The 13788-nt window shown below is 36.7% G+C and overlaps 1 long non-coding RNA gene across 2 annotated transcripts; it reads left to right on the forward strand.

Annotated features, from left to right (window-relative positions):
- Window positions 1-10627: 10627 nt before the first annotated feature.
- LOC134533520 (uncharacterized) lies at window positions 10628-13754 on the forward strand. 2 transcript variants are annotated; one of them, XR_010075321.1, is made up of 3 exons: window positions 10628-10800; window positions 11235-11409; window positions 12578-13754. It is a non-coding gene; the product is annotated as an uncharacterized LOC134533520 (long non-coding RNA). The 2 variants fall into 2 exon arrangements; XR_010075322.1 differs by lacking the exon at window positions 11235-11409.
- Window positions 13755-13788: the final 34 nt, after the last annotated feature.

The following is a 13788-nucleotide window of genomic DNA, read 5'->3' on the forward strand; positions in this document are numbered from 1 at the left end:
TTGTTTTTGGTAACAGCGAACTAGTCACCTAGGGATCTTTCGCGCATGCGCAGTAAGGACCAAACAGAGTAGGAGAAGAGACACGCAAAGAACGAAAGAACGATTGTTTTTGGTAACAGCGAACTAGTCACATAGGGATCTTTCGCGCATGCGCAGTAAGGACCAAACAGAGTAGGAGACGAGAAACACGCAAAGAACGAAAGAACGATTGTTTTTGGTAATAGCGAACTAGTCACCTAGGGATCTTTCGCGCATGCGCAGTAAGGACCAAACAGAGTAGGAGACGAGAAACACGCAAAGAACGAAAGAACGATTGTTTTTGGTAATAGCGAACTAGTCACCTAGGGATCTTTCGCGCATGCGCAGTAAGGACCAAACAGAGTAGGAGACGAGAAACACGCAAAGAACGAAAGAACGATTGTTTTTGGTAACAGCGAACTAGTCACCTAGGGATCTTTCGCGCATGCGCAGTAAGGACCAAACAGAGTAGGAGACGAGAAACACGCAAAGAACGAAAGAACGATTGTTTTTGGTAATAGCGAACTAGTCACCTAGGGATCTTTCGCGCATGCGCAGTAAGGACCAAACAGAGTAGGAGACGAGAAACACGCAAAGAACGAAAGAACGATTGTTTTTGGTAATAGCGAACTAGTCACCTAGGGATCTTTCGCGCATGCGCAGTAAGGACCAAACAGAGTAGGAGAAGAGAAACACGCAAAGAACGAAAGAACGATTGTTTTTGGTAACAGCGAACTAGTCACCTAGTTCGCTCGTCAGAACAGTTCCAAATGAACTGGTAGTTCGCGAACTACCCATCCCTATTGCAATGCCTCATTCAGTTTTGTTTTGTAATATGTTTGAAGTAGTTACACATATACAAATCATCTGTCCATCTCTCTAAACATATATATATATATATATATATATATGCATCTTTATATATCTATGTATCTCTCTATCTCTATTTATCTCTTTATATCTACATATTTACATATATACCTCACACTCTCTCTATCTCTTCTATATATAAATCTCTATATAGCTCTATACATCTACACATCTCTTTATCTAACCCATTTCATTCTCTATACCTCGCTCTATCTCAACTTATCTCTCTGTCTCTCTCTATATCACTGTATATATATCACACTATCTCTGACTCTCTTTTATATTTAAATAAATTGTGTCATGCGTGCGCACTTATACAACAAAAACAGACGAAGTGCCGCTATATAATATGAAATAAACACATTTTTTGAAAGCTCCAACTATTGCAAAATAGTTATACCGTCTCAGAAACCTTCACGGGCATGCGCATAACAACACACCAAAATTTCATCGCAATTGGATTAATGGTATAGGAACGCATACGGCACAAACAAACGAAAATTAAAGACATGACAAACGCATCAAACGATGGTTCGTTTAAAATTCAAGGCAACTAACTCTATCTATTGACGAAGTTAAGAAGAAAACTGTTATGAGCGCCTTTATTTTGTTAGCCGCTGCGAGCTCCACTAAGCGGGCTGGTCTCACCAAGGAGAAAAATATGAATTTGCCAGACCTTACTATGTGTATGATCGTGTGGCAGACATAAAGAAATGACACCCACTCACTCACTATTTGTATGTCTATGACCTATGATTTTTTTCTGTTATAAAATGAAAATATCACTTTTTCACTCCCTTACGGATAGAATTTCATATTAATATGTGGTCTATGAGTTAATCCAGGTAATGAGCTCGCTGTAGGCGGGGAAGGTTGATCAAGTGTTAATTATTGATCAGTTATCGACCGGGGTTGAAAAATATAATATTCTATTAAAAATTAGGGGTTGGTGATAGAAGGGTGAATATTTAGGGTTGTATGTATTTTTCAATGCCACATTATAAAAAAAATAAAATAAAAAATTTTGTCCAAAAATTAATAAAAAATGTTAGGGGTGGACAACCCTTATCACTTAGGGGTATGAAAAATAGATAGTAGCCGATTCTCAGACCTACTGAATATGCATACAAAATTTGATAAAAATCGGTCAAGCCGTTTCGGAGGAACATTCTATGCTAAGTTTTTAACTTCTAACATCCTCTCAGTGTCTTGTTTTCTGTGTTTTTGTTTGCATATTCATTTTTTTTTGTCTGTTGTTAAGGTTTCTTATTACATACAGTGTAACCAACAATGGCTTATGTAAAAAAAAATGGGTGCGTGTACTTATGTACGCGCATGAGGAGAAGTTATACTTCTTTGGCATCATTAAAAAATAGTTTTTAATTGCATGCAAATAATTAATTACAATAAAATAATAAAAGGGCTGGAAAAAGATAGTCAACACAGTCAATAAAGTTCAGTTTAAATTTGAAAAATTAAATAAATAAAATTTAGAGAATAATAAATATGTATGACATAAATTGTACTAAATATTATCAGATTATTAATTTTAAATATTAATTATTGATTATTTAATATTTTAAAAGAAAATAAATAAATTTAATAATAAATTCAAAAATTTAATTTAAGTTTATTCATTTTTTAAATATTTATTATTTTCTTAATTTAATATTCACTTTTAATTTTTATCAAAAAGTTTTGATTAAATTTTTTCATTTATTTTTATAAATATTTATTATTTATTCAATTTAATAATAAATATTAAAAATTAATATTTTAATTTGATGTTCGGTTTTAATTTTTGTCACAATTTTTTTATTAAATGTTTTATTAAATTTATTTCTTTATTTTGTAAATATTAAATAATCAATAACAAATATTTAACATTAATAATGTAATAATATTTAGTATTAATTATATTAAATAATATTTTAATTTATATCAATAAATGATACATACGGATAGTTAACCTCAATTATATTGTAGCACTTGAAAAGTATATAAGCACAAATTTTTACTTATATTTATGAATAGTAAATAATATTAATCAAAATATTCCATTTAAATCACTACTGAATATAATTTATTAGCACATATATAATTCTCACTTGTATGAAACTAAAACACGTGTTGTGAATGTAGAAACTAGACACATGTGGATAAATATTATAAATATGAAAACAGTGATCAGAGGCGACGAGCGTGCCAACATGCGCGACTAATAGAGGTTCTATTTCTATTTTGTTGGTAGCTTTTTTTCGAGACTTAATGAGCGATTTAGCGGGCAGCTTCAACCTGTTAATTTTGTGTTGCAGTGATGCGTGCGTATCTTAACATTTCACTCTCATCATTTTTTCATAACGCGCCTAAAGAAGAAAAAAAGAAATCAGAAGAAATATGAAATCACGAGAGGTAAAATCCTCAATACGCTGTCAAACAGCGGTTTCTCGGTGAGGGGGGGGGGGGGGGGGGGGGGGAATAGGTATCCTTAACAATTTTCAGACTTTCACATTTCTTGGTGAAATCGGAAGTGATGATCGTCGGTCTGCACACTCAAGAGGAGTGATATTTCCGTGGTTTGCCACCGCGCCTTCTCGATGGAGCACGGAGGGACTGGAAAATTGCTATACGGTATGTTATCAAAGAACTTTATATCCACAGGCAACTAGGTTTGAGTATTTGTGCATTCTAGCCAATATAGACTATAGGGAAGCATTATTCCGTCATGTATGTCCACAACAAACACCAACTTATTTTTTCGAACATAGTTTGGGTGATGTACCTAATTAAATTTTCCTAATCTGAATAATTTTAAATTTATTACAATTGCAATTGTTTTATTTTAGTTAATTGGATGTTCAAATATGAAAATAGTTCTACTAACATGTTTTAAGAAGAAAATTGAATATAGTGCAATTGTTTTCATATATGACAGTTACAAAGTGTTCAAAATAACTGAAACCCACCGTATTCAAATTTTTTAACGCCTTGGTGTATAAAAAAGGGGGGTTGAAAATCTTTATTAGACTGTGAACCAAATACCCCAACTATTTAGTGCATTATTTAATATTAACATAGTTTTCTGGGGAGCGGAAGTGGTCTTAAGAGGGGAGAAGGGAAAAATCAAGGTATTTCCCTTGGCCCGCTTGTTTCAACCTAATGCTAGATGAAACCAAATAATTCGTAACTTGAAAATTTTTTCGATGGTGTCCAAAATCACAGTCGTGCGCCGTTCGCCACATTAAGGTAGTCGGTCGCCTGTCCGGCCGCCGAACGGCGTATCTGTCAAACGAGCCATTTACAAACCTCTCAAGATTTATTAAAACTGTCTGGTTACGAAAAGCATGTAAGTGCCATTGCACTTGTCTTGACATGTTTCGTGCCATGTTTTCGTCTATAATGTGTATACGTAGCACAGTGAAAAGGGCTAAAACGGGTGTTTTCACTGACGATTTTAAGTAGGTATGAGATATTTTACACGTAGTATTGTAAGTAGTATAGGGACGTGCAGGAAGCCTTTATATTTGATATTCTATCAAAAAATTGTAGGGTCGCCGCTTAAATTCCCGTAGAGGCACGAAGGTTGCACGCCAGTTGGGTGCCTGGAGCGTAGAGGCGAAGAGGCGCGTGTGGCGCGAGCCAGTGTCGCCCTTACCGCCCTCGAGCTCTTAGAGATCGTGCGCCTGCCCAGGCGACCACCTAAAGGCGTATTAGGCCTTCGGCCACTGGAACGCATTTCCGATGCTAACACATCTGTCGGTCGTTTATAGAAACGTTGGGTAAGAATGTCGAAAACGTTCAACTGTTCCTCGTAGGATAGCGCTTCAGTCGCATCTCCTTTGGCTACGTCATTTTCTGCTGCCTCCCTCGAACCTTCCCTCCCGCACCTCATGCTCAACAAGTCTGTCATTGTCATCCACGGCTGTCGACCTCTCCATTGTTGCCAAACTGCGCAGACGGGGCGAAAGAGTGGCGTGCAATCTACGGCGCGTTTCGTTTTCTGTCAAAATGCCAAAGTGGAGGCAAGGTGTTACGAAAGGGCGAAAACGTTCAAAACGCTCTTTACTGTGTCAAAAGTACGAAGCCGTTGGCAAATTTGGTACAGCCATCAGCAGTTGACAAACCCGGGTGAGATAGAGCGAAACCAATTAAAAAATAAATAAACAGTTTGAATAATGGGTAGGTCTCAGGAACATTTTTATTTTGTAAGGCGAATGGATTAGACACACATTTCTGTTGAACAATGACATATCTAAAAATTAATTTATTCACTATCTATATGTAAGATTATTTTTTTTATTTATTTTTTCCGCGAAATAATTCAACCGATCATTACGCCGAAGGTATGTCCAAGCCAGTGGTTTCTTCCTTGTAATTGGCGGGAATCTGCATGGGAACCACTGATCTATTTAACCGGGCTATTAGGACGCGTCTGCTTCCGCACGGAAGGGCTGTGATTCGTGTACCAACAGTACAAATGGCCGGAACGAAACTGAAGCCTTCACGAAACGTAGACGATGCTACAGTGTTTTAACTCCCAGCTAGTCTCAAAATATGTTTGCAAAAAATGTATGCACTTATTAATAAGAAGAGGCGAATAAAAAGTTAACATATCTAGCCAATTAAAAAAATAAATTACGTTACTATTCTTATACTAAAAATTGAATTTGAATAACAATGGCTGCAGCAATTCGCAACGAATGTCTGATACCCTATCTCTAACACGGGTTATTTACTTAAATAATTACATATTTCAGTTCATGGTATTACACTGCAGTTCAATTTGTATTTTAAAATAAAATATTTTACAAACAATTCTTTTTTTAATTCTTAAATGTATTAATTCTTTATGTGCACAAAGGATTTATTTTTGTACCAATATTTTCCTGAGAATGTTACTAGGAGACACCTTCAAATTTTAGGGTAATTGTGTTATATGGTGCTGGAAATAATTTGCTGCTAAGTAAACTAGGTACAATATTTTCTTTCAGTTTAAACGATTATTTCTTACTAAAATAAACGAAATGTGAAGATAAAAAAAGAATTACAGTACTCAACTCCGAGTGTTAAAATACACAAAACACATTCTTTTTTGTGTGTATATATGTGTGTGTGTGTGTGTATAGGTGTGTGTGTGTGTGTGTGTGTGTGCGAGCGCGTGCGTGTGTGTATCACTTTAGATAATTATTCAAAATTTTCAAAAAAAAAAAAAAAAAAGCGAGCGAAGCGATGGCAGAGTAGTTACTCGCTGTAACCGCATTTGGGGGAAGGAGCGATGTGATACGAGAACGAGTCCCGATCCTATAAGCTTGTTTTAGGTTTTTTTTTTTTTATTTTTTTTAACGAAACTTTGCAAACCCAACCTAACCGATATTCAAGTAGTAAGACGTAAGATCTGCTTGCAGAAGGAACATTATGTGTACTATTCCAATAATTTAAAATAAAAAAAATGCGAAAGTCTGGGGATCGAAAAGGCGATTGGTCCGAGCACGCAACCCTTTGCGGGGCGGCGCAACTGCCCTCGCGTACCGGAGGTCCAGGGTTGGACCCCAGGCAAGACCGTCCTTATCTCAGTTCTCCCGTTCTTTCCAAAATATTCCCAGGAAAATGCTGGAATAGTTCTTTACTACATAGCACCATGGCCAATGTCCGCCTAACATCCCTTGTTTACTTAATGTCGTTGTGTGTTACCGTTTTAAGGGCCCCGCCTAACCGGTGTCAGAAAAAAAACCACGCAATCTAAAAACTGCTTAAAATATCCGAGAGGGTGGATGAGCATTTCTGTTTCTAGTTCGTTTCTAAACTGTATTTTTATAAGAGTGAAAAAGGCTAAAATGCGTGTTTGCAGAATGATATTTGGACATAAAACGCTCGGTAAAACTTCTTGAAAGCACTTAATAGACTTGCGTTACACCTTTATCTTTATTTGTTCGCCATATAATGTTATGATCACGGTTCAGATTTCATAGTTTCTCCTAGGCATGAGAAGACTGTGCGCCAATTCATAGCCTTGCGCTTAGAGGCGACACCGGGCTAGATGCACCAGCGAGCGTCGACCTTTATCATCCCGCTTCACTTAACACAGACACACCCTTGACTAGGAAGGCCCCTTAAAATTGACCTTGCTCGTCGACGAGGCATTAAAGGCTTTCTTCCTTCAAGCAAATAAAGAAAAGAACATTGTTTTGAAGTATTTGATATTCTCCCACATCCTCCTCATAAATTGGCTTGTAAAATTCACAGTAGCGCAGTAAAATTGTTATCTTTCATTCGCGTGTCATAAACATCTCACCTTGCGGGCAAAAGGTAATTATTAACGAGAGAACGGCTGCGATTATTTTTTTTATCTCTGGGCTCGGCACGTCGGCCAGCTGAGACGGACGAGGAAGGCCGTTTCAAAAACACACGCATGTCGTTACGGCGGAAGCGTCCCCCTCCCCCCTTTTTTTTAGTGTTGCCAGATGTACGGAAATTACCGTGTCCGTACCGAAATACGTCTCAGGATACGGCGTAGGGATAGATGTTCACTTCCTTATCCGTACTACAATATGCGAGAATTCTGAGGATGTGCGTGCTTTTGTTTTATTTTAACGTATAAAGTAAATATTTAATGCGTGAATGAATCAGAGTACTCCTAGCGAAAGCGAGTCAGAACACAATATATACCCAATTCAGTTTGTAATTGCTTTTGCTTTGCATTGGCACGAAAACACGTGACAGTAATAGAAACCTGCATGTTTGCGGAAACTGATTCAGAAATGCGAAGTGCCATACTACTTTTACGTCAATCCAGCCCATATAATCTGGCAACACTGCCACTACCCATTTGTACAATTTTGGGTGTTACCTTCGTTCCACAGTCTGACATAATCCGTCCTTAATGCCTCCGTTTGCAACATAACTTCAAATCATAATCAGTCGATTTTTTGGATTTGAATTTACGTGTTCAGATAAGTTGTATTGTGTGTGTGTGAATGTATGTATGTATGTATGTATGTATGTATGTATGTATGTATGTATGTATGTATGTATGTATGTATGTATGTGTATATATATATATATATATATATATATATATATATATATATATATGTTTGTTTGTCCCGTATGCGTTCCTAAACCATTCATCAGATTTCGATGAAATTTTGCACACTTGACCTTTGAAACACGAGGAATGTCACTTTCTAGATGAGATTTAAAAAAAAAAAAAAAACACTCCCATCCGCCTTCCCCCCTCTTAAAAATCGAAATTTTTACTTTTTAACAAATTTTAGCACACTTTGCGTTTAAATTAAGGAGGGAATTACTGTCTTCAACTGATTTAGAAAAAACACGGTTAATAATGATAAACCACCCCATCCCTTTCCCTTAAGAGCGCTGTCTGGTCGGGGTGTATGTGTGTTAGTGAGGCGGGATGATAAGTGCGAATTTCTCTGGTATTTATAGCGCGGTATAGCCTATAAGCGCAAGGCTCTGAACTGGCGTGCAGTCTTCTCGTCGTCACAGGATGACTATAAAATTTTAGCAGTAACCGTAACATTAAATGTGCTTTCAAGAATCTGTATTGGTATTTTATTAGCCTAAAGATTACTCCGAAAATACACCTTTTAGCCATTTTCACTCTTCTAAAAACACCGTTTAAAAACTTAATCCGAAATCAGAAGTACTTTTCGGCCCTCAGCGAATTCTTAAATGCTTTTCGTAAACAGACCCCACTCGTATATCTTGAGTGGTTTTGAAATCGCGTTGTTTTTCCTGAAGTTCTGCACAACGTATGTGTTCCCGGGCAGACGGCACCCTTAAGGGAGAAATTTAGTACTTGGTAATGAAAATTTGCAAGCATGACATTAAAAATAATAAGAAAAATACTGTTCATCAAATAATTTAGAAAAAAATTGTAAGATCATTGCTTGCATGAGATTTTGAAAAAACACCCCCATATCCCGTTCCCACCCCTTAAAACAGAACTTTGACACTACTTGATGAAATTTTGTTCACTTTTCATTAAAAAATAAGGTAAATAATACTGTCTTTAATTGATTTCTAAAACAAAAAAGCAGGTCACTGTCTAAATAAAAAAAAATCACCCTTTCCGACCACCAAAACCACTTTTTTTTTTTTTTTTTTTAACTTTTTGATGAAATTTTGCACACTTGGCGTTAAAATTAAGAGGAAGATAACTGTATATGTCCGATTTGAAAGATATCCTCACAGCCTCCTGTCTACGCGATATTTCGAAAAAACCACCCTAAAACCACTTTCTACCCCATAATTTATTGATGAAACTTGGCAAACTTGACGTTCAAGTTAAGAGAAAATAAACTGTCTACATTTAATTTTAAAAACAAATATCCCCATAAAATTATCTATATGAGATTTAGAAAAACCACCTCCACCTACCTTTCCTACCACGCAAAGTAATAACTGGTGCAACTTGATAACATCTTACACGCTCGACGTGCAAAAGAGGAGGAAAATAACTGTCTACGTTCTGCTACGCTAACCTTTGTGAACGTACACGATCCAGGAACAATGGAAACGCCTGCCGTCGTTAAAGCTGGGTTTACGATTGATTTCATTAAGAATTATAACTTAACATCGAGCACACGATTAAGTCAAAACTACATTTTCCAGTTTATGATTGACATAGAAGTCGTTAACTCTAACCAATCACAGCACAAAACACATGGTCGGCCATTGTTCGAAACGGAGAAGCAGGTTTGAAATAGGTTATTGACAAATGGGATATATATATATTTTTCGAAATTGATGATGATTACAAATGACAAATATACGAATTCTAACCCAAAATACTGCCTCGTTCGGTCCAATAATAAGACATAAACTTCCGGTTTAAAGGTTCCGGTTTGTTGTGATTGGTCGCTTCCCTTAAGTATTAACGAAAAATATAAAATATAACCATTTCTGTTAAGTCTTAAGTCATCATATGGTTCGCACACGACCCGTCAAAATTCACACACGACAATCATAAACCATTCCACTAGTTTACATAGAGTCATATGGTAAGTACACGACTAAGTCTTAAGTCTTAATTCTTAATTTTCAATCGTAAACCCACCTTAAGAACGACACCCGCAATGCACGACGCGCGCGCCAGATGTTTGGCGCGCTTAGTCAAGAGATCGGAGCCTCTAGGAGCGGTTCGGGCATGGTGTAAAGAAGAGTTCGGGTGCCTTCGGATTCCCGCGCTGTGGAACCGGAAGCGAGGCCGAGCGGCCCTTCCTCTCTCGAAGCAACTAGACAGTTCCTACAGCTTATGGATGGTCGAGTTTTGAGTATAAATACCTCCATTCGGCGAGCCTCTTACCCTCAAAATCTTTATGACTACAAAATGGGAGGACAAGAGCCCTTAAAAAGGCTTGTACCTCCCCGCGCTGAGGGATTACCCAATGATGAACAATTGGCGGTGGCCTGGAAGTGAGACCCCAGAGAAACTCCGACAAGACACACCAGCAACGCCTTGGTCAACGAAGACGTAACGCTGCATGTCTGCACCGTCAAGAGCTCGTCAGCTGTCGTCGCCGTAAGAGCCCGCACTAGATTACATCACAACATTTGAGAACAATTTCTAATTTCTGAATATGTATGCATGGAATCAATAATAATAGTATCGGGAAAAAGTACAATTAACGTCCGTACTACTTACATTATAGCTGTGCTCCTTGAAACAAAAACAAATTTAAAGGTTGTTTCTGCAGCATATATACTCTATGTAACTTTTTAAAGATTGTTTATCTTGAGGTAAACAAGTGACTGAGTGGCTTAAACCAAAATTGGCTGCGTGATGCAGCGGCTCGCACAGTACGCATTGCGTTTGTCGCCTCCGTAAGATATTTCATCTACAGCTTGTGATTGTGACTCATCAGATCCAGAAGATTCTTGCCTAAAGAGGTGAGTCAGATTATTTTTTGCACAAAAAAAACCTTGCGTGATTGATAAGTCATTGGAATATTTTCGCTAAAAAAAATTGGTTTGTACGGGACCTTGTGTGACGTAGGACATTATCTTTAACTGCTATTTTGATGGTACAAAGTAGGTTATTTACAAATCACTCACTGTATTTCGTTACTGGAATGGTTAATAGGTACTAAAGAAAACGCGAGGGCAAGCATGCAATGAAAAAGGGAATAAACCAAATGTAATATTTAGTTGAAAAGATTATAAACGCAGTTCATATTACCAATGCCATTTTTTTTTTCATTCTTTCTTAAAACTGTTAAATATTCATTTGAAATTAAAAAAAATGCAAACATGTTGGAAAGCAATTTTGGCTTTGGTTGTAATGAACTGACATTAAAAATATCACTTATCTTTTTTGGAAACAGCCCCAACTACGCTATATTCCTAAGGATATCTGGAAAACCACAGGATGAAGTTCAGCTACTATCAAGTAAAGAGTAGAGCGGCGACAACAATCAGGACAATAGTGCGTGGAAAACAGTTGCCGCTACGCTATTAAAGCACAACACAAAATTTACGTCAAAAATATTTACATTACAGGTAAGATTTACAATAATTTATACCCAACTTAAACCGATAAAAATGATGGAATTGTAGCACCTAACTTAAACATTAAAACTAATATTTACTTTAGTTATTTGGATTATCGCAGTGCCGTTTCACACAGTGATAAGGAAGAAGGTAAGGATATAAAAAAATGCGTTTTCAATTTTTTTTTTCTTTTGAAATCCACCTGAAAAAAAATGATCGTAAGTGCTGATATAACAGAAAATTCACCAAATGAGCGAAATTCTGAATAAAATTGCTTATCTCAGTATTTTTGTTTTATTTCTCGAAATTTATACTTCAGTGTTTAATTAAAATAAATATCTTTTACCTTAATTTTCAATTTATTCTTTAATCGCTCAAGGATCAAACTAAAGATATGAATCGATATAATCATGCACTAAATTACTTAATTGTTGATTTTTTGAGGATTTTTAGAATTATCCCCCTAATTTCTAGCTAAAACAAATTACGAATTTCCAAGATGGGGCCAAGATGGCATCAGAAGCTTACTGTTGGCTGGTGGATTAAGAATTTAAGCAACTTTTAGAATTTTCCATTATGATTTTTAATAAGTATTTTTTTTTTTTTTAACATAAAATTCCCTTTTTTGTATCTTGAAAGTATCGAACCAAGAACAGGTATCCATCGAATAAATGGCGACTGGTAGATGAGAAATTTATACCTCTTTTAGGATTTTTGAAAACAAAATTATTAAATAAATATATTTTTACATGAAATTAAATTTTTTACATAGAGCAAGGATTGAACCAAGGACAGAAATCAATTGAATCAGTAATTATTTTAATAAGCGAATATTTTGATTATTTTTGGAATTTTTTTTCCAAATTTCTAGCTAAATAGTTAAAGATTTTAAAAAATTGCGGTTTCCAAGATGGCGGATGTGACGTCGTCAAAAATGAGCTTCGAGTTCCTGATCATAAACCACGAGCGGCGAATACGCCTGAACATGGCCGATTGCTCACGATTGGCAAGCAAACAAGCCATCAAGCCATCAGGCCGTAGTCCCATAATAATGCTCCCGTATCGGCATTTATATACTACTTATACCCAACGTTCGAATTTATCGTTAGCTACATTATACGTTAATTTTGTTTGCCCGGTTTAATGCCAAAATGAAATTTGTGTTCTACTGTTTCAGATGGAAAAGTTGTTGAGACTTTTCAGGCGCCGGAAGGAAATCTCGCACTCGGCGGAGCCAACGTTCGAGACATCGCGTGTAGCCGTGAGAGCCATCATCGACGGTTTCGTGAACGAGGACCCGGACGTCGCTCAACACGACGAGGCCGTCGTTCGCCGGAGGGGTCGGCAGACCACGGTCACGGACAAGTCACAGCAACCCTACTGGCAGAGCCAAATTGAAACTTTCGTGGTGGCATCCAGAAACCGCGCGGAAGAACTATTCCAGAAGGCAGAAGCGTCCCACAGCGAACCCCTCGCGGACGCGTACAGTTACTTATTGCAAACGATGGACAGAGACGGTGTCGAAAGAGGCAATACAGACGAGGCCAGGTGGCAGAAGTTGGGAGACTACGAGGTTCGGGCGTGGTCCAGCCACCCTAGAGAATCATCGCACAACTATCCGCCCAAAGGCCCACCATAGAGCTGGAGAATAATTTATAATTCGTTCGCAATCACAAAACGCAATATATTCAAATCTAAATCGTAACCAAACAATATTAGACTAGATACCATGCATCTACCAGTGAAATCATAAGAACCAGCTTCCAAATGGACGAAAGTGTTAATTTTTACAATAGATGACTGCCTAATCTTAATATTTAATTTCATCGGTCATTTATCAGTTTCTAAAAAAAAAAAATGTTTCATACATTATTGCTATGGTGAAAATACTGACATTGATGTGGCCAATAGATGCGGGGGAGGACTATATCCAGTGAGAAATACTAGCAAATTCCTTAGCGTCACTAGCGCGACGAGACTGACATAAGCTAGAAATACCTATTCTCACAGATTAGTTAGATATAGTCGTGAAACTATCATTTGAAATGTCATAGGAGATGTCATTTGAATTTCAATATTTTATCTTAGATAGTCAGACCAATCAAAGTCGCAAGGTTAATTGAAACTCCGAAAATATCTACCAGATTAAACATCCTAAAAATAGCTATAATTATGAGTATATTGAAATTATCTATTATTTTTATTACTTCATAATCAATATTAGAATACATGTTACAAATTTAGAAATTTAGCATAATCATGAAAACAGGGAAGTGTTTCGAATAGCATTATTTAACAACTATAAGTACTCTTAGTCAAGTATAATACATTAAATTTTAACACATGATTTTTTATGAAAGTCTTATTTATTTGAAAAGTTCACTTGTG

Source organism: Bacillus rossius, chromosome 6 (assembly GCF_032445375.1).
Source record: "Bacillus rossius redtenbacheri isolate Brsri chromosome 6, Brsri_v3, whole genome shotgun sequence".
Taxonomy (NCBI): Eukaryota; Metazoa; Arthropoda; class Insecta; order Phasmatodea; family Bacillidae; genus Bacillus; species Bacillus rossius.